Source organism: Hypanus sabinus, chromosome 3 (assembly GCF_030144855.1).
Source record: "Hypanus sabinus isolate sHypSab1 chromosome 3, sHypSab1.hap1, whole genome shotgun sequence".
NCBI lineage: Eukaryota > Metazoa > Chordata > Chondrichthyes > Myliobatiformes > Dasyatidae > Hypanus > Hypanus sabinus.
Genome location: NC_082708.1, coordinates 142,083,574 through 142,106,123, shown reverse-complemented (window position 1 = coordinate 142,106,123; position 22,550 = coordinate 142,083,574). Strand labels below are relative to the sequence as shown.

Below are 22,550 nucleotides of genomic sequence, written 5' to 3'. Positions count from 1 at the left end.
GCAAATGTTTACCATATTTCTCAATACTTTAAAGATACTCAGGTAAATGGAAGGGAGGAGTTTGGAGGGTTATGGGCCATACACAGGCCACTGGCACTAGGAGGGAGAATGCTGTGGTCAGCATGGGCGGGTTGGCCGAAGAGCCTGTTTCTGTCCTATATTATTCTATAAATCTTATAGCATTACATATTGTAGTGGGTTTGCTGACTGCCAACTAACAGATGAATTTCCTACAACGTATGTCATTGGCTGGAAAATACTTAGGGACAGAAGTGCATAGATGGTCACAATATGCCCACTCTTCCTCCACTCTCCTAACCAGTGAACGTGCCTGCAAGTTGACTTCACTGGCTAATACTGTAGTGACCCAGATGTCACCAAGGCCAGTCCCCCAAAATGATTTCTCTCAACCAGTGCCCAAAACTTGCAGTTAGTAAAATTTACAGGAATATCTTCAAAACAGATTGATACAATCCTGCATTGTGCATTTACTTAACATATTATGAAATAGCACATAATAAGTATGTGGCCACTTTAAGACAAACATGTACAGCAAATCAGCTATTTGCCTCATATGAACACCCAACACGCACACCCCCCCATCTACCACTGCTCCACAATCACAAAATAACAATTTAGTCCTTCTCAATTCACACTGAAACAAATCAATTTAGTATGAAAAAGTCATAAATCTGCACATATTCCAGATTTCAATCAATATTAGCTTGCCAAAAGCAGTAAACAGAAATGCTAATGCAATTTATCCAAGAAGAAATAAACTCGTAAATATTTAATGAGACCATGCCACAGGAAGTTAAGGCAAGCAGTTTTCAAATAAAGCATTGTCAGAGGTTCTGCAGAATAGTAATAATTAATAGACCAGATTTTGATTTCCCTTAAAGAAAATGGTGGACTGCTCCATTGGAGCACATCTCTGTAATGACTGAGGGGATCACTCACCTCTGAAGGACATGTCAATTTGAGGCCGGATCGTTACCAAGACAAGTGCTGATCTGACCCAAGAGTGCTATAATAATAAATTTGGTCTTTTTTTTTCTTCATCATTTTCAATACATGCACTGGAGAGTAGCTGGATGAGGCAATATTTACTTTCTCTCGGGTTAATTTGTCACTATCAGATGTCACTTCTTTGGAGAATGGTGTCTTACTTTAAAAGGAATTGTGTCTTCATTCCCCTTAATGTCATTGAACTACTCCATGGGATGGTTTCAATGTAAGAAGCATGACAGCCAATTTGTGTACAGTATGCTCCCAGGGACCAATGTGATAATGACCAAATAGACAGGAATTTTGTGACTGGAAGGCAAATATTGGTTAAGACATGAAGAATATCTCTGCTATTCATCTAAATAGATCCATGATATCTTTTACATCCATCTGTGACAGCAAATTTATCATTTGCTCTCAAAGATTGACATAACGTCCAAGCAATAAGGCACTCCCTCAGAACTGTAGTGGCATATCAAGTTTTGACTTTTATGTCCAAACTTCTGTATTGAATCTTGAATCCAAAACATTGTAAGTTAAAGGTTAACCCAGCCACAGCTGACACAAGTCCTAAAGCAGGATTCTGGACTGGAGGGTCAACAATTCCTTTGCTACGCATCCTTCCCTCACTCAATGCCAACAGCTGCTGCTCGACCAGCTGATTTCATCCAGGAGATTGTATGTTGCTCCACATTCCAACATATGCAGTCGTCTCTAGTGTCTCTAGTGACACCAACTGCATTTGACATCAAGTCAAGACAATATAGAGAAGTCTCATTTCACACTGAAGTACAGCAAGATCTGCAATGTAAATACAGCTAGACAAAATGATAAGGTTGTTGAGTTTTAAGCTGCTACAAATAACTTAAGCAGTCAGCTTTGTGCATTATGGAGAACAGCTGATTGTCCTGATTAACTGCTTCTGTCCTGATAGAAAGACCCTATTCTAGTAAGGCAATTCAAATACATAGACCAGATCATAGACACAAAGGATTCTGCAGATACCAGAAATCCAGAATAACACACAGAAAACTTTGGAGGAAGCCAGCAGGTCAGGCACATCTATGGACATAAATTATCAGCCAACTTCATGGGCTGAGATCCTTTTTGCTGTAGAAGGGTCTTTCCAAACAATGTCTGCTGTTTATTTCCCTTTATTGATTATGCCTGATCTGCTGAGTTCCTCCAGCATTTTGTGTTTGTTACATATATCAGATTTTGTCTTTTTTCCCCTCCCAAGCATTTATTTATATTATTCTAGTACAAGCAAACACCAATGTGACAGCAACCATCACTTCAAAAAGACCATCAGGTTTAGCAGATACCAAGACTGAGGTCAGTCTACATCTAGGCCATACTCTGTAGTGAATGGCTATGGTGTGTCATGAGCAGGCTTCAGAGAAGCCGCAGTAACTGAATGACAATGCACATTCTACCACTACAATCAGGAAAATGTTATTTATATTTGTAGATACTCAATTAAACACCCTTCTATTTATAGAGGCAGGAGGGCAAAATTATCAGAAGGTCAGAAGTGTCATATCCACCGCAATGCTGAACACTAAGGGTTTGCTGCTGTGTGCTGGTTCGGGCTCTGAGCTTGATCCATTGTGTTGAACTCCAGTCTATGGTAAAGTCAGGTTAAGGAATAAGCTAAATCTGTACCAGCAGCAACTTAAAAAGGAAGTACTTCACATATTAAAGTTAAATATTTTAATATTAAAGTATGAAGTAATAACATTATACTCACTCAGCGAAGGAAATAATTACAGCATGGATTAAAAAATTATTTCTACTCAAGCAAAGTAAGGTCAAATCATTCAGAGTTGTGTATGGATAGAGGAAGATCTGTACTAAAGGGTATGCCCAACAAAAAACACAAATTGGTATTAACCAAGAAGTTTTCTTAAGATTAATTGGTTACAAAGCTGCTATTCAGATTTTGCAACTCTTTCCTTCACAGTGGAGCAGTCAAAATTCACTTCTAAATCCATGACTGAAAATGGCCATTACATTGATAGATTGATCCCAAAAAGTAAATGGCAGCATTAAACCAATTCTGAAATTATCTCATAATTTTTAGCTCTATTGAAATGTGATCTCATATATTGCTCATTCTTGATATAAATCTCTAACTTGCGTTAGTCTTTTCTCTCGCCCACTTTAGTTTAATTAAATTTTTGGATATATTCTGCATTATTTTCAATCTATCATATCTTTGTAACATCAGCTCAAGGGTGCCATAACCAAATTTCTTAATCCTATTCTCATAAGCACAATCTCTATCAGCAGAAGGTCATCTTGCATTTCACTATGCCCTCTTACCAGTCCTTGAATGTCTTCATTATATCTCGGTAAACAAAAGCAGATACAATATCTAACATGCATATTCAGTGCTTTTTTTCTCTTTAGCACAAAATATGATGTTGACAATGCCTTTATTTATTGATCATTCCTGACTGTCCTTGAGAAAATGGGAACAGTTAGTTCCTAAACAGTAGGGTAATGTATTGAATTCTGAGATTGTGACTCCTTGGTGATGAAGAATTTCCAAATCAGGATGGTGTGCAAGTTGGAGCGGAACTTGCTACTAGTGGCTTCAAGACTGCAGAGGTCATAAACTTTGGGGACACCCAGGAAAGTACTTTGATATACATCACTGCATTGCAGATTGATGAGACAGACTGCAGGTTTGATGTCCCTATGATTCAGTGCATTATGGAGTACAATTAATATTAATTATGGAGTGTCAACCAAGCAACCTGCTTTGTCTTGGATGGTGCTGAGCTTCTTGACTGTTGCTGGAGCTGAACTCTCCAAGCGAGTAGTGAATTCCATTGCACCCATCTTAATTTTGGGAAGAGTAGAAGGATATTGAGGAATCTCTCTTTCAGCACAGATCATCCAGCTGCTGTTGTGCTCTTGTTACCACAGCATTGATGTGACTGGTCCAGTTAACCCTCTGGTTAATGGTGATTCCTGAATATTGATGATGAAGAATTTGAAGGTTGTGCAATAGTGAATTGAGGGGAGGTGGTTGTTATATTCTCTTCATTGATATAGGTCATGATCTTATAGGACAAAGATTAGGTGAGGACAACCAGTAGATGTGGTGTTTCCTTTTTTCAGAAAACTTCCTATAAAGTCCCAGAAAAGAGGATGGTAAGGTGTTTTGCACCTTGACCCCAGAGTAACACTGTCTCATTTGACTGTATTCATGAGTATTCGTGTATGATTGAATGACAATTAAATTTCAATTGAATTGAATTAATATGCCAGCTTTGACTGAGTATTAATTAAAATTTTTCCAGAGAGGTCAAAATGTAACATTTCCAAATTTAATGTGAAAGTAAATACGAATGCTTTTAACAAAGAGAACATAAAAAGGCTTCATAGAGGCCCAAACTTGCTAAGTGAGTGAGTAACATGGTGAATGGAGGACAATGCAGGAAAAATCAGAGTTTATCCACTTTGGCAGAAAAAAAATCACAAATGCTGAGTATGTTTTTAAAATGGTAAGTGAGTGAGAAAGATTGCTATTCTAAGGTATCAGAGTGACCTTGTATGCAAACCACTGAAAACTAATAGGAAGGGTGGGAGAAAATTAATAAGGCACGTATGATTTTGGTTTTCACAGTAAGAGACTTGAGTACAATTATATTAAGCTTTGTTGAGATTATACTTGGAGAACTGCATAAAAGTTTTGTCTTCCTTAAAAAAACAGTATGTCATAGGTTCACTAGACGAGCTCTTGGTAACTCCAGAAACAATCTGATTCAATATTTACAGGCTTCTTTTGTGTTTTAGCAACCTTTTTTGCCAATTACAATTCCAGCCAAACCAGGCTTATTCACCTTGCCCCCAACTCTTTCTCAATACATTCAGTTTTGTTCCTTGAACCCAGACTTAAAGCTTCAGTTTCATTTCTAAGGCAGCCTCTTGGCACAGAAATTCAATTCAATGTCCATGTTTGAATGAAGATTGTGATGAGATCCCTAGATGAACAAAGTCCAGATTGCTTAGGTTAATGTTGACTGAGTGCAAGACAATAGAAATGTCCATTACTGTGCCATGACCTGTGATGTCACCTTTTTCATTTTAGTTTATTCTTTTGGCAAAGAAGTATCTGGGTAATTTTTCACACTTAGGGCTTTGTTTTCCTCTATTCATTGGGAAGGGTTTTCTCCTTTTCCCTTCAAATCACCTTCCCTGCCAAGTTTTCTTTTGCTTTCCTTATTATTTCCTATTTAATCATTGACCTTTGACACAATAACAAACCCATTGATTTGTGGCCTAGATTTTAGACTGAAATAATGTTGGACAAGGGATAGGGGTCTGCATTTGGCAGCTGCAAAAGAATGGATTTTAGAAATGTCAAAAGAAATTAAGTTTTTACTAGTTTCTTTCCTATGGAAATTTTACAGTCTCTTAGTCTGTTGGGCATGGAAATCCACAACACGGGTGTGCAGGCAAGTACACTGTTGTGCAGGGAGATGTTTCCGACTGTGGGCTTATGATGTTATTCGAGTCTGGAGGGGGTAGTCATAACAGTCAGAGCACGAGAGAATCAGTATTGTCAAAATGTATCTTATTGTGTCTGGAAAAAAATGTTTCTGACTGTCAATTCACTTAACTCAGCCCATCACCAGATGACTTCCAAGCCACCTCCTGTTACCCTATTCACACCTTTACTTAAGCAGTAGAAAGTAATATTTTGAGCACTGAACTCATGTTTGAGGTTGTTTGAATTTTAACCTCTAGCCTTATGATAATCTATAGAGTTTGGGGAATTAATTACAAGCTTCTATTTTTTCAAATGGATGACATCTGTGTCAATTAGTCTCTGATCAAGGGGATATATATTTTCTTCTGATAAAGGTTATGAAGCAATCCAGATATGATCAAACAAAGGTAAAAGATTATACTGATATAACTCCATAAATGCCATTTTCTATCCATCATGTTTTCTCCTTTCTTATTTCAATATGTAGTAACAAACTGCAAAGGGGATAAAGATATTTAAATCACACTTAATATTTACAAATGCACCCAATATATTCTTATACCATTCACCAAAATTCCAATGTCTCTGCATGTCCTAGAGTTTCTTGCAAAGCACAATCATTGGTTCTCACCTAATACAGTTAGTTTCATTACATCAGGTATTTGTCCGTTGCAAAGGAATAAGCCAGTGTTTACATAATAAACCTGGACCAATTAGATAATGTTAAGTTAGTCTCAGTTGTGAAACTGATGTATAAAACTGCTACTTTGCTAATCATTGCTTGTCTGACTTACATAATCAACATAGCTTGCCTCAGGATTCACAGGTGGTTTTAGAAACACAGTTTATTAAACACCAAGAGAAGCAACTCCCAGTTACCAGAAATTCTGAGTAATAAAAATTTAATTTGAATCTCTTATATTTGCTGAATATCAGCCTCAAAGCACCCTGCATAAGCAAGTTGGTTTCTTTTTTTTAAACTCCCTGAATCCTATTGCCAAAATTATTTGTAAGAAATTAAATAATTCTATGTATCCTTAAGTATATAAGCATCAGATGGTTAACAGCTGGGGCAAGAGATTCATGCCTCATGTTTAAACCTTCATTCAAGAACCAAGTTTATTTATTATCTGTTTCCCCAAGTGTTAATCCTTTGATGGCTATGTACTTAAGGATACAGGGAATTATTTAATTTCTCACAGACAGCCTTTGGTAAAAAGATTCAGTGAGTAAGAAAAAGAATTCTTACTGCTTGAAGAATCCAACTTGCCAATGCAGTGCGCTTTCAGACTGATATTAAGCTAACACACAGGACTGAAATTTCATTTCTATTACTCAGCATTTCTGTTATCTGTGGGAGTTGCTTCTCTCGGTGGGGTTTTGTAAAGCATATTGCTAAAACCACCTGTGGATCCTTAGGCAAACTGTGCTGATGATGTAAGTCAGACAACCAATGACTATAGTAGCCGAGCAGTCGTTCCAGACATCTGTTTCACAATAGAGACTAACCTTCAGGTTAGTTAGCAACATCATTTGTTTTCCTCCATGTCTCCTCAGGTCATCATAAACTAGCAATAAAATATTGCCTGCCATAATCTGAAAAATGCGACCTTTTATTATGTCTCGTTGATATTTTCAGAACCAGTTTCAGATGAACCTTCATCATCCCCATGTTCAGCTGCTTATTCTGGTGATGTCACTTTTTTTTAAATAAATTGATTCTTTGGTGAGCCAGCCTAATCTCTGCTCATCCAGTTCTTTATTAAACTACAAAATATTATTCAGCTTCTAATGAAAAATGTAAATATATAGGCACCTATTTTATCTCAGGCCAGGTTCCCATATCAAGTTAAGAGCTCTGCTTAGTTCTGTAGTAATTAAGTACAACTTATTTGAATGCCTCACTACCAGTTAGATTAGGCATGACCCTGGTGCATTAGTGCTGTCACTCGCTGCACAGCTCTCATGGCCTGGGCCAGTAAGTTTATTATCTATTCTAGATTAGCCCAGTGGCAGGAGACTCAATCACAGTAGGGGGCGGATAAGCTTTGAGGGAGAACAGGTTGCAGAATAAATAAGAGGAATATAATGAGGGATGGGGAACAAGAAAGAGACAGCAGAAGAGCATCACCCCTGCAGGAGTCCAGCAACATTGCAGGGCGGAACTGAGCTCTGGAAGTATCACAATGGGTCTTATTTTGGATGTCAGAGAGATGAAATGTGGGACATTGACACTGATGAAGGACAGAACATAAAAATGGGAGCAGGAATCAACCATTTTGCTCTTCCAGCCTGTTTCACTATTCAGCAAGATCATGGCTGATTAGACATTTGGTCTCAACTCAAATTTCTTGACCAATCACATTCCTTTGCAATTCAAATATCTATCAGTCTTAGCCATAAATACACTTAAGACCCCTAACTCCACAGATCCTTTGGGCAGACACTTTCCCTTGGGTTTTATTTCTTGAGTAAATTAACATTTGCTGGACAAAATAAACTTTGCTGAGAGTCACATTATCATCCCCAACCTTCCCAGATGGGAAGCAGACAAGTGGAATAGATAATAGATCACAATTGATGAAGTAACCTTCAACATTCAAGTTACACTAGATAAAATCTCTTAAAACAGTGACAGATTATATTCAGTAAGTATGTCCATAAATTAAATAAATGGAAAGATGTGTATCTGTAATGGCACCTGTCATGACTCCAGTGATCAAATTAAAAATTAGTGTGGCAAATTTAATGTATGGTGCAAAACTGGAATTGTAAATATGAAACATATTTTAGATAGCAGTGCTTAATATCCATAATTATTACGAAGCAGAAACCAAAAAGTCAAACAGGGAACATAATGTATCAGTAGCCAAGTCAGTGACACAAGAGAAACTGCAGATGCTGGAAATAGACATCACACACAAAATCTGGAGACATCTCTTGAAGGAAACGAGCAATTGACCTTTCAGGCTGACACCCTCATCAGAACTGGAAAGTAGGGGGAGGGAAATGTTGTGAGGAGCTGGGAGGTAATAGGTGGAAGAGGCAAAGATTTGAATGAGATGGAATCGATAGGATAGGACAATAGACAATGGGATAAAAGAAAGGACCTGACTGCATCCTTTTAAAGCCAATGTGAGACAAGACAAATAATTCAAACACTTCTGAACTTATTAGACTCCTGCAACAAAAGTAAAAGAGAAAGCAAGTTTGTAGTCCTTCAGTTTTGCAATGAAAGCACAGCAGCAGCAGCATCGACAAGGTCCAAAATATTGTGAGCAGACTGTCACAATAGGACGGATGAGAAAACACAGCTCTGCTATGGGTATTTTTTATATAACAAACTAGAGATTACACATTACGATACTAATTTAAAAAAAAGCAAGAGCTGAGTTTTCCCAGCTGACCTATAGAAAGAAGCTCACTTTTATAGGTCTGTAGGTGGTAGTGACAGCCCCACAATATAGAAGACTGTCAATTACTGTTTGAGACTCAATGTGCATTGGGAATAAGCAGAGGAAACTGGTTATTAAGGATGTGAACATTTTATCCACCTAATTTTCTCCCTCTCATTTAAATTAGGCTATGTTTCTATGATTGCAAGGCACCATCTGGGATCTCACTCACAAGTGCCTTGAGAGTGCCTGTAAGCTGTTGCAAGTGTAAGAGGAACTCAAACTAAAACATCAAGCAACAAATATTCATTATTAAACATCATGAGACAACAATATTTGAAAAATTCAAGGTCATGCAAGGAATTTAATTTTGATTGTTACAGGCCAAACATTTGTCCATTTTCTGGTGAATCTATATCCTAGCTTGCCCCATCTTGCACACCTTCATCCCTTGCTTACTCTTCACAGGTTAAATTCTTTTTTTTTGTAATTTATTTTTTTATTGAAGTTCACCATCAAACAAACATTTCCATAAGTGCAAACACGAGGAAATCTACAGATGCTGGAAATTCAAACAACACACACAAAATGCTGGTAGAACACAGCAGGCTAGGCAGCATCTATAGGGAGAAGATGTATTTCAGACATTGTACATATATATCATATGATCATATATATCACACATCTCCACAAAGTATTTATCTGAGGTATACACTTAGAGAAAAGAAAAAACAAGCAAAAGGAAAGAACTATGTACAAGTAGGGAGTGATCTTTTTTTTTTACAACAGATTCATTGATTTGTGAGAATAAAATCAGGACTATGAGACATTATGTAGTTAAACCATTTTTCCCAGTATGAATCCAATTGTTCCAGCTTATGTTAACAGATGCTGTTATCTTCTCCATTTTGTAAATGTCCATTGTAATTTCCATCCTTGCATTTAAAGTTGGGCTCTCCTGTGATAACCATTTCCTAGTAAGAGTCTTTTTACCAGCCACCAACATTATATTCATTAAATATTTATCTCTTTTCAACCATTCTTGAGGTATATATCCAAAATATATGGTCTTACTCTCTAAGGGTATTTCCCATTTAAAGGTGACTTGTAGGGCATTGTGTATCCCCCTCCAATAGTTTTTGATAACAGTCCCAAAAAATATGATAATAATTTGCATTTTGATTTCCACAATTTCTCCAGAAAACAGGGAGGTTACTATCATAATGGGATTTCTGAGAGGGTGTAATAAAATATCTTTATCAAGTTTTTCCATCCAAACTCCCTCCATTTCTGTGAACTGGTACACTTCCATCTATATCTCCATATTGTTGTCCATTCTTCCTCAGATATAATTATCCCTCCTTCCTTCTCCCGTTTTGTTTTAATGCATGAAGTCGAATGTGTTTTAAGATTTGACAACCCCTTATACATTCTTGAAATGATTCTACTACCATTATCTGAATTATATGCTTTTCTAAAAAGCTCTATCAAGCATGTATTTGCCTTGGTTGCATTTTTAAGCGTCTTATTAACATATTGTCGCATCTGTAAATACCGATAAAAATCTTGTTTTTCTAATAAGTGTTTCTCTTTAAGCATTTCAAAACTGAACAGTGTTCCTTCTTTCATTATGTTGCAAAGAACTGTTATTCCTTTAGCTGTCCAGTCCTTAAATCTAGCATCGAATTTATTTGGTGTAAAATCAGAGTCATACGCACACCATTTAAGAATTGCAATATTTCCCTCTAGAATATATTCTTTTATAGTGTGTTTTCCATATTTTAAGAGTCAATTTCACCCATGGGTTATCAATAGTATTTTTGTACCTTTGCAGGTTGTTATCAGCCAAAATTGCTTGTATGGGGATGGGAAGTACCCGCTCCTCAATGTTTTTCCATTGAGCGTCATATGATGGGTTGCACCAACATATCACAGCTCTCAACTGTGCTGCAAAATAATAATCTCTAAGAGAAGGCAAGCCTCATCCCCCCCTTTTCCTTTGCTAATTGCAAAGTTTTGAGATGATCTCTAGGCCTTTTACCCTGCCAAATATACCTTGATAACATCTTGTTCCATTCATTGAATTGATTTTGATTAATCTCTATTGGTAGGGTCTGAAAGAGATAACAATCTGGGCAGTATATTCATTTTAATAGACTCAATCCTTGAACTGAGACTGAAAAAAGGAATCAGGTTCCATCTTGCCACATCTTCATTAAATTTTTTTATATAAAGGCTGACAATTACATTCTGATAATTTTGCCAAATCTTTTTGCATAATGTTGCCCAAATATTTGAAAGACTCTGTGTGCCATGCCCAGGGGTATTGACTTTCAATTTCTCTTGGTGGGCTATAGTAATATGAAAGTAATTCGGTTTTATCTATGTTGATCTTGTATCCTGATAATTGACCATATTGTTCAAAGGATTGCATCAATTTAGGTAAAGAGTATGTTGGTTGCCCTAGATAGATCAAAATGTCATCCGTATAACAAACCGGATTTATGCTCTGTCCCTTTAATAGTAATTCCACTGATATCTTCATTTTGTCTGATGTATTGAGCTAATGGTTCCAGATATAGCACAAAGAGTAGTGGTGACCATGCACAACCCTGTCTCATGCCCCTTTCTAGGGTAAGACTATTTGATAAATATCCATTGATTTTAATCCTAGCAGTAGGATTGTCATATAGTGTCTGTATAGTTTTAATAATTGTCTTGGAAACCAAATCTATGTAAAACTCTGTAAAGAAAATTCCAATTAACCGAATCAAATGCTTTTTCAGCGTCCATGCTTATCACTATTGCTTCGATTTTATTTTTTTGTATATGATCCTTAATGTGAAGTGTCGTGTGTTTGGCGTTGTTATATAAAACCTGTCTGATCGTTACGTATCAGTATGGGTAGAAACTCCTCTAATCGTTTGGCCATGATGGAGGTAAATAACTTATAATCTACATTAAGAACGAATATTGGTCTAAATGACCCGCATTCCATTTTATCCTTGCCTTCTTTCAGTGTAGCTGAGATTGTCGCTTCCTTCCAACTGGGTGGCATTTGTGCCTTTTTTAGAGCCCAGTTCAGCGTGGGAAGTAAAACAGGAATTAACTCATTTTTAAATTCTTTGTACCACTCTGCCATATACCCATCTGATCCTGGTGACTTGCTTAATTTAAGCCTATTAATTGCAGCTTTTAATTCAACTTCAGTTATGTCAGCAGTCATCGTTCTATTTTGTTCTTCGCTTAAAGTGGGTAACTCTAGAGAATTCAAGAAGGTGTCAATTTGGGTTTTGCCTCCCCCTGGAACTCTGGAATATAGAGTTTTGTAAAACACTTCAAAAGCTTCTTGAATTTCACTTAGCTTATTTTTTATTATTTTCGTTCTTGGGTCCCGAATTCTATGAATTGTATTTTCTGCTATCTTTTTTTTCAGTTTCCATGCCAGTATTTTCATAGATTTCGACCCACTTTCATAATGTCTCTGTTTCAGAAGCATTAACATTTTCCTGATTTCTTGCGTAGCCAAATTATTTATTTCATTCCTAATTCTTCTAATTTCCCCTAATGTATCCTGTGCCAAATTCAATTTGTGTTTTTTTCTCTAGTTCCTTCAGCCTATTTTGTAATTCCTCTAATGTTTTATTCCTTATTTTTTTCTTATATGAAGATATCGCTATAATTTTCCCTCTTAAGACCGCCTTCAGAGTATTCCATAAAATGGGAGGTGAAACCTCTCCATTATCATTAAATTCTAAGTAGAGACCAATTTCTTTTTTAATTTTTTTTCTTAAAGTACAAATCATTGAGTAGACTTGAATTTAGTTTCCAAATAGTATTCTTTGGTTGTAGGTCAAAATCAACAGGTAAATATATAGTTGCATGGTCATTTACATCTATTATTGCTTTATTTACTCAGGAAAAAATAAATATCTCTAATTTTATATCAAATTTGGTAATAATTTGATATAAATTATATCAAAGTAATATGATTAAACAAGTAAACAAATGCTACATTTCAGTCACACTAATATTACAATACATCTAGCATTGCTCATCCCTTCAATGGCTTCTGCTTGTAATAGTTTAGTTCGATTAGTTTGAATTTTGATGTCAATCCCTCTCCATTCTCTACTACAACTTAAACCATTAAACTACACTTTATACCAGCTGGAAAAATAACCTCTCAGCTTTGACATGAATTGAAATTCACAAAAATGATAGAATTTGAAAATTATTTTGATTTTACTTTATAATAAACACTGAGATTACATTTTTGTATGGCCATGGGGTTAGACCCATTATATGGGCTAGATGGCCTAATTCTGCTTCTATGTCTTAAGGTCTTACAGGTTATGGGGAGAAGGTCGGCACTGGGGTTGAGGAGGAGAAAAAAAGCTTATCAGCCATGATTGAATGGCGGAGCAGACTTGATGGGCCAGATGGCCTAATTCCGGTCCTATGTCTTGGGGTCTTATAAACCCTGGGATCAGGTGCCCTTCCATAGAAACACACAGCCAGATTATGCACTGTTACCAGCACAAAGGGAGAGAAGCACACAAGGGAATTTGCATTAAGGTGGCCTGCAAATAACCTGACATCTGCCTAATCTGCTGTTCAATTTGTCTTCGCCATCTTCTACATGTTGGACCAAATCACAATTGTACATGTTGGGCAGCGTGGGAGGCCAATGCTCAGTGCCTTGATGTGGCGTTCTTCACTGAAATTAGCTTATGAAAAGTAGGAAGTATCAGGCCTACCCCATCAGCATTTTCAAGCATCATCAGCGTACACCAACAAATAATAGGGTTTCCATTCAGTTTATTTATGTTTGCAGGAATAAGCAGGTGAATTGCTACAGACACTGTGGTCAAACACAATTGCCTCCATAGCTAATACCCAACACCATATTAGGACAAACCCCAAATGCATCATTGTGATACAGACACTGCAGATGATGGAAATCTGCAGCAACACAGAAAACACTAGAGGAACTCAGTAGATCAGGCAGCATCCACGGAGAGAAACGGACAATTGACGTTTCGGGTAAAGCCCCTTGGCTTTTAATTGAGCTGCCTTTGGAAGTGTGTCCAGCACTCACAGCTCATCGTGTGTACAGAGAGAAAATCTAATTCTCAATGACTGCTGATCCTGAGGCTATGCTGGCCCACATGCAGAGAAAACTGTACCATGATCTGCATTCCAGTCAAGCATTGTAATTCTATTTTCACAGTTTCAATTGTCAACAAGTAGTACGTTATGCTCAGTACTTTAAAATCAAGGGTTGAACCTTGATAAGCAAGGGTATAAATTGAACTGCAAGGAGTCAGGGTTGTAGAATTGAGTCTTCTGTCAAATTAGCCATGATCGAGGGATGAGTGGCCTTCTCTTGTTTCCAATTTCTTTGTTTGTAAAACTTGCATTTAGAAAACAAAGGAAAAGCAATTTTAGGACCAATAGATCATAAGACCATAAGAGATAGGAGTAGAATTAGGCCATTCAGCCCATCAAGTCTGCTCTGTCGTTTCAACCGGTCTGATCCATTTTCCCTTTCAACCCATTCTCCTGCCTTCTCCATGTAACCTTTCTAATCAAGAACCTGTCAGCTACCACCTTAAATACACCCAATGACCTGGCCTTCACAGCTGCCTGTAGCAACAAATTCAAGAGTCACTACTTTCTCACTAAAGAAATTCCTCCTCATCTCCATTATTAATGCACGTTATTGATAGTCTAAGCACTTGCAAAATAAAAGATGCTTTTGTATTTTATAACATGAGAACTGTTCACAACAGCCACATATAAAGGATAAGTTCCTGTGAAGTGATTCTTATCATGCTGACTGATGCATGCCCTTAGCAACTGCAATCTGAACGAACCCTTTTCAGGTTGAAATATAATCTACAGGCAACTGACCAATGTATCAAAGTATCATTTAAAATTGTCACAGTAGCTTTTATCTCCAACGACATCAAAGTTGAAATTCGGATTCTTGGTAGCCCATAGTATATTGATTGCTGCAGATATAGGTGCAATATCTGCATCCTTGTACAGTGGGTATGGAAAAAACAGATCAGCATGTTACTATAAGAGGATTTTTAAGGATTACACGGAAGCACAATGTAACCGTATTATTATTCTTATTCACCTCAGAGAATTTATCCTGGAACTAACACATTGATTTAATCACAAAGTTTATGGAGATTTGGCTTTTCACCAAAGACTAGGAAATTTCTACTGATGCATCATGGAGTGCATTCTGCCTGGTATAGAGGCACCAATATGCAGAAACGAAAGAGGCTGCAGACCCTGCCAGCTCCATCATGGGCTCAACCCTCCCCACTATTGGGTACATCTTCAAAAGATGATGCCACAAGAGGACGGCATCCATCATTAAGGGCCCCCATCATCCAGGACATGCCTGTCTCTCAATACCACCATAAGGGAGGAGGTACAGGAGTCTGAAGACCCACACTCAACATTTAGGATCAGCTTCTTCTCCTCTACCATTAGATTTCTGAACAGTCCATGAACAAGACCTTGTTATTCCTCTTCTGCATTATTATTCATCTTTTATCATAACTTAGAGGATTTTTTTGTCTTGCACTGTTAGGCTACATGAAAATTAATTTCATGTCACATATCTGTGAAAATAAATCTGATTCTGATCCACCTAGTTTTTTTGCACAGAAATGATTTTGTAATCCAAAGAGGCTAAATCTCTTGGCACTACTTTGTCACCTTGTCTTCAGTACATTTCACAGGATTTGCTATTTATAATTTAATTTGCTGCAAATTAAATTTAGTATGCAAAGGTCAAGAGATTTACACTAAGTCTAAGTCATTATTTTTATGTCAATAGGGCAGCTAGGAATAAGTACATTCCACACAATCTTCAGCAAGCACAAGGAGCTAGAATTATTATTTATTTCTAACATGCTATGAGCCTTTGTCCACAAATATCCACTGAAGTGAACCTACAAAATGAGCAATATACAAGCTTGTGCTTTTGTGACATTGAAATACTCATATGCCATTCTCTACTCCACGGAGAAGCGAGGACTTTCTGATGCCCACAATCCATCAGCACCAAGCAAAGGTGAGAGCAAAACAATAGCCTGCAACAATCGCACTGAAGCAAGTCACTTCGCTCTGACCAATGCCATTCATTAATCTAAATGCACACAAGACATTAACACTAATTAATAAGGGCCCCTTTTGGAATGGTAGAAAAATGTGCTAGTATGAAAGTAATTTCCATATTTGCCTCCAAACATCAAATTCAAGTGCATTGTAAAGAGTAGACCTTAAGCAAAGAGGGAAACAAAACATAATTTTTGAAGGTGCTGGAAAATCTATCATTTTGTTTATTGTTGTTGTTCAGTATGGCATTCATACTTCTCACTGCAGCTTGGCCTGAGAGTAGCAGATGGAAGTCCGCCCATTCAGCAGCCAGGGTTGGATCAGTCTTCGTTTTGCATCCAGTCCTCAACCATTGAAACATGTGTGGTCTTGAGTTGACATCGCCTGATGGAGCCCTTGAAACACACAAGCCTCCACATGACGTCAATGGTTTCATTTGTGAAACAATAAAAATCAAATAAGGTGAATGGATCAAAATAGCAAGCAGCTTATAACTCTTCTTTCAATGTTAATTCAACATATTGCCAAACAAAAACTTTTATTTTTAATTCTGTAATTTCATGTACTGTAGATTGATTAACATTGGCCAACTCACTGAATATTTTTCTGCTTAAATATAATTTTAAATATTGATTTGTTCTAAACTTGCAATGCCATGCCAAAATCAATTGGATTAAGCAATGAATAACTTTCATTCCTGGGAGGGGAAGTATTAAAATAGCGCTACTATACAAACCATCCATTTTACCTCGCTCTTAATTTGCCTTCCACGGATATGAAATTAGAGTTGGAGATATAATACTTAGGAAGGGGCTCAAACATGCAAGTACTTCAACTTACTAAAGGTGAAAGCTAACAAGTTCCACCAATCCTCCATCCCCCAATCCCATGTTGCTTTCAAAATTCTGATTTCAATGTTTTGATACACACTGGGAATTCCAAGACATATTCGGTAACATACCTCATAAGGGATTGGAAGTGTAGATTTAAGTCAAGAAATAGGCAAGCACTTGATTAACCAAATTGACTAGCAGTAGAACTGATTTCAATTATGAAGACTTTAACAATCACAAACAAGAGGAAATCCACAGATGCTGGAAGTCCAAGCAACAGCAGGACTGAAGGGCTTTGGCCCGAAACGTCAGCTGTACACTTTTCCATAGATGCTGCCTGGCCTGCTGAGTTCCTCCAGCATTTTGACAGACAGACAGACAGACATACTTTTTTGATCCTGAGGGAAATTAGGTTTCGTTACAGCCACACCAACCAAGAATAGTGTAGAGATATAGCAATATAAAACCATAAATAATTAAATAATAATAAGTTAATCATGCCAAGTGGAAATAAGTCCAGGACCAGCCTACTGGCTCAGGGTGTCTGACACTCCGAGGGAGGAGTTGTAAAATTTGATGGCCAAGGGCAGGAATGACTTCCTGTGTTGCTTCTTGTGTGACTTTTTGAATGACTTCTTGTGTGTGTTGCTAAGACTTTAGCAAGAACTGGCTGAGTTCTAGGAGATATTAAGACTCATTGCTTTTCAAATAAGTAGTAAACAAAGTCAATTTATTTGAAAACTCAAGCAACCCACACAAAATGCTGCTGGAACACAGCAGGCCAGGCAGCATCTATAGGGTGAAGTGCTGTCGACGTTTCGGGCCTCGACCCTTCGTCAGGATGACGAAGACAAAAACTTGCCAATGTTATAAAACAGTTAAGGTAGGCAGTATTCAAAGATATGGATTATTATATCATTTAATCAGGTTAAAAGAAACTGCACCACATATACATACAGGTTCAAAAAGCTTTGAGTGTGCTGAGAACACCGAATCATTGCAAACAGCATTTCTCACCATAGACAAATTCCTCAGAAGACCTTTTTAAAGTCTACCACTAAATTTTTGAAAGTCTAATTATGCAACTAGGAATCGAAGTTTTCACCCAGAATTGTACAAAAGCAACAGGATTATCGTTCCCTCTGCCAAGATTTGATGTGAAGAAAGTAACAAGAAATGACTAGTGTTGCTATAGCACATTCATGGGCAATTAACAAAATGTATCATTTCTCTAACAAATGTCAAGGGCAGGATTTAGGTGCCAGATGGTAGAATCTGGTATTCTGAGGGAAAGAAAATAGCACGGGAGGCATTAACTCTAGTGGGAAAGGATGACAGGGCTATAACAGACACACAAAGATAGACATTGGCTGAAGCCAGGTACATAATAAGAATTGAAAATGATCAGATAGATCTGTCCCCTTTCATATTATGATGGGTTACTATAAAGCACTATTAAATCCTCATCACCTGAAAAGATTTAATACAATCAATTCTGTTCAAATTTATTGGAGAACACTTTGCAATACAAACTGATAAGCACATCTATGTTATTCTGTTGAGTAAACACATCAGAATGTACACATCACTCGTAGGTAGAAATCAATTAGAGTGAAACTGTTTTATTGAGTTTGTTTTCATTCCAGAGATAACCTGACAGAAATGAAGATTTTCCCATGAATGTTTGAAATAGAACTTCAAGTACAACAGAGTCATTTTGTGGCATTTAATTACATCATAAAAATAAGCTGCTGAAGACACTGTTTCTGTAATAGCAATCATACACATTCAAAGTTTGTCTGCTCAGATAAGCTTGCAGCAAATTAACCTGCCAGTGACTATGCAATTGTAATCAATGAACAGAAAACCAGAAAGCATGCCTCCTTCACTCCACTGTCAAGCAGAAATTAGGGCAGTGAAATGGAAAAGCAATGCTCTTCAATAGAATTGCAGAAACATGTTGGACTCAAATTTACCAGAAAACAGATGACATCATTAAAGTGCAAATTGACCAAGAACTCCTAGGGAGGAAGAGTGAGACTAGAGTGTAAACTGCCACCAATTGTTGATTGAGTGTCTTGGACTCAATAATTTGTCGTCAGCATCACAATAAATGCATCTTGCTCTTAGCCACCTTGTGTGTCTCAATTTAGCTACTCATTAAACTATTACTCTGCCGTATCTAATAATTAAACTATGTGACATATAATATCACAATATTGATTGCCAATTAAACTTCCCAGCTCTCTGAAAGCGATCAGTCCAAGACTGAATTCTCAATACCTTCAGTATATGAATTGCTAGAGATTTGATCATTTGCAAATTCTTACCTTTCCTATTTACTTTTACCCTTCCTTAATTCAATCATTTTATAATTTTCTTTTTAAACTCAGTTTCTGTGGTTCATTTGACATCAAATTCATCCACTAAAAATCTCCGTCCTAACACAATCCCTCTATAAATTTATGAAGCTTTAAATCTAATTAGCTATGAGGTTACTTACCACATCAAGTCTGCCTGTTGTTAAAGCCCACTGCCTCAAAGGCACCATCAGAAACTTAGAAACATATTTGAGTTTTTAAGGATAGAGGAATAAGTCCAACTGGTCACATTTGACTAATTGACCTTCATATTACCTCCTTTATAAACTCCCCAGACTTAGCAAATTATTATTATGTAGAAATAAAATGAATTCTGAATTTGCACCAACAATCCCCAAGTTTATTATTTTTACTCTTAGCTTCAAATTGAAGTACCAACAAACGTTCAGAGGGGCCATTCCATAAAATGCACACAACTTCAGATGTTATCTAGATACGAAATGTACTGAGAAAACATTTCTTTAGTGGGATCACTCTCACTAAAGTGTCTGTTAATCTTTACCACCAGAAAACAAAGGCTGTGCTGATCTTTTCAGTGCTTAAAGTTGATTAATGCATAAGTTATGACTGTTAGTCTTGTTTAATTTTAATGTCCACTGATCATATAATCTTTCTAATAAATGGTGAACATTGCTAAGAAAGTAAATTCACATTACCTGTAGTTTCTTATTGGTATAATCCTCAAAACCAATGTGATCTGATGACTGCCATCCTGCCCACTGTTCATTGGAAGGCTATGGATTTAGATCCCACTCCAGGACTGGGAAGTAGGAGCTGGGCAGGTATGAGGGTGCAGTGACAGAATGCAGTGCTCAGATATTGGCAGACCTTCCAAAGCAGACAGCAAAATCATCAATCTCGCTGCTATTTGTGATATTTTGCTACATGAGGCTTATTCTGCAGTTCCCAGAAGAAGAATCCATTCTTATTACGAGGTAAGTGCCCTGAGATGGACGAAGGACAAGAAACACATCACATAATGCATTTGCTTTGACTTTCAGATTCAGCCAATTAGACCAATAAGAGCTGATTTTGACTCATTATTATCAAAGATAAAGTCTAGTCTGTCCATTTTAATGATCTGGAATGCAATTCCACAAATCAATCGAAGTACCTTTTATCTGAAATTAAATTGCTTTTGTTATTCTTTTCTAAATGCTAGATAAGATGCCTTTCTCGTTAAGTGAAGGTGACTATATTTCTTTTCCTTGCAAAAGTCCATACTGAAAAATGCCTTCTCAGAGTTAAATTGGCAAAGGGTAGCCGTTGACTTCTTGCATTGAAAGAAATCCTGTTTATACAAGTTGCTCATAGATGCCATTCCAGACTTGCATTTATGTAAATGTGTTTTTAAAAATTATTTTCAACTCTTTGATGAAACATTTGTTCCTCCCTTAAGCACTCTCAAATTATTTAGCTAATATTTGCTGTCTATCCAAGCACACCTATCCACAAAATCATCACCTCAGAGTAGATGTGAAACTGAGCTCAGGCTTGGCAGACTAAAGGAAGAGGATAAAAATCTATACAAGTCACTGTCTGGGTCCCATCTCAGTAATGGCTTTAAAAAAAGTGTATGTGTCAGATACCAGAAGAGCACTGTGTTAATGGAACAAAATTCTGTGCACTATTTCTCCAATAGCTTGAGGCACAGTTGATACATAATATACCAAGTTCATCAAATCATTGATTTCTCTCCATTGTAATGAAAGCTGTAACTTGAGTGAAGAGATGTATAATTATCTCTCTTCATTTTTTTCTCATGTTGAATACTGCTGAGTATACCCTATTGGATCTTCTAATTTATCCTCAACCACAATGGCACAGTTACTACAGTCTTACTCCATCACTCCAGCAACCTAGTTTTGATCCTGATTTCAGGGCTATCTGTGTGGCGTTTGAACATCTTCTCTGTGATGCATGACTTTCCACTGGGCGTTTCAGCCCCCACTCTTTCATTCGAACTGCACGTATGGTAGGCTAATAAATTACCATAGCTTGCTGCCACAGTGGACAGGAGGAGATTTGGTGTGATTAGTGTTTTACATGGTAATAAATGAGGGAACAGACTGGTGGGAATGCTGAGAGCTTGTACAGACTTGATGGTCTGAATGGTATCGTTTAATGTCATGAATAATAAATAGCTTTGAGGTTCATCAGTACCAAAACCTGGCCTCTGATCATTGTGAAATACTGCAAAGTATTCGACTTAAAGTAGACTAATCAAGACTTATATGATGTATAAAATGCTATGAATACAAATTCCTTCATCTACCAGCCACTTAATAATTTACAATTGAATGACTTTAATAACATTTGCTGAAAGGTTACCGACCAGACTAAACATTCTTATCAAGGCAAATAATATTGAGCAACTCACGGAAAGGAAACATCTCTGCTGAATTCTGCTGAGGGCTAGGCAAAGCAAGGGCTTGCAGCTAACTCCTACACAACAGATGGAAGAGTGCTAAGTAAAGTTGCCCTGTGAAAACTTATTCTGACGTCAGATCACTTGGCAACAAAAAAGGAAGGAAAACATAGATAGAATTTCCAGTGCAATCAATATTGTACACTAAATGACAGTGCCTTGGAGAGAAAGGGCATTTAATCAGAAAGTCATAGAGCACAGAAATAGGTCCTTCAGGTCCTTGTTGACTATTGAGGTTTATAGTAGGGGATAGTAAATTCATTGTAGAGAATAGTGAAGTCTTGTCCTGTAGCACAGCGGAGAGAGATGGGGGGCTCAGCATGTAGTAATGAGATAAAGGGGGGTGGTCGTTACATGGCTGGCACCAGGCAGAGAAAACCGTTAACAGGTTCAACGGACCCGAGCCACAAACTGCAGGATAAAGTGAACTATACTGAACTCCTGTCTGGGTGCTAGCCTAGCAATGGCTTCGTAAAACTCCACATTGGAAGCTTTCCGTTGTACATGAAAGATACAAGCAGAACTGCACATGGAACTTGGGTGCTGCTCCAAAAAGCTTCCCTCACTACACATGAGGAGTAGAGACGGTAGGGAGAAAAGTAAGCTAAATAAACACATACACACACACTTCACTTCTTTCAAAGGTCTAAGATCAATAACCTCTTAGCATTAACTATCACTTCACCTTAGTGAGACTCTCAAAACCCACAACTTATCAACAGTCCTTGAAATAAAACGAAAACCTCAAATGTAAAAATGCTGGAAAGGCTCAGCAAGTCAGGAATCATTTGCATTAAGCAAAACAAGGGTATAAGACCTTTCTTCAGAACAAGCAATGAAAGAAAGAATAGTTTCATC

At 37.2% G+C, this 22,550-nt stretch overlaps 1 protein-coding gene across 1 annotated transcript in view; it reads right to left on the bottom strand.

Annotated features, from left to right (window-relative positions):
• Positions 1 to 21,713, bottom strand: part of LOC132391709 (janus kinase and microtubule-interacting protein 1-like) — a 236,253-nt gene extending 214,540 nt beyond the window's left edge. The window contains exons 1-2 of the mRNA XM_059965260.1: positions 21,645 to 21,713; positions 19,921 to 20,208 (exon numbers count right to left, since the gene is read on the bottom strand). The gene's annotated coding sequence lies outside the window, so the exon portion shown is untranslated. The remainder of the gene's footprint in view (positions 1 to 19,920; positions 20,209 to 21,644) is intronic.
• Positions 21,714 to 22,550: the final 837 nt, after the last annotated feature.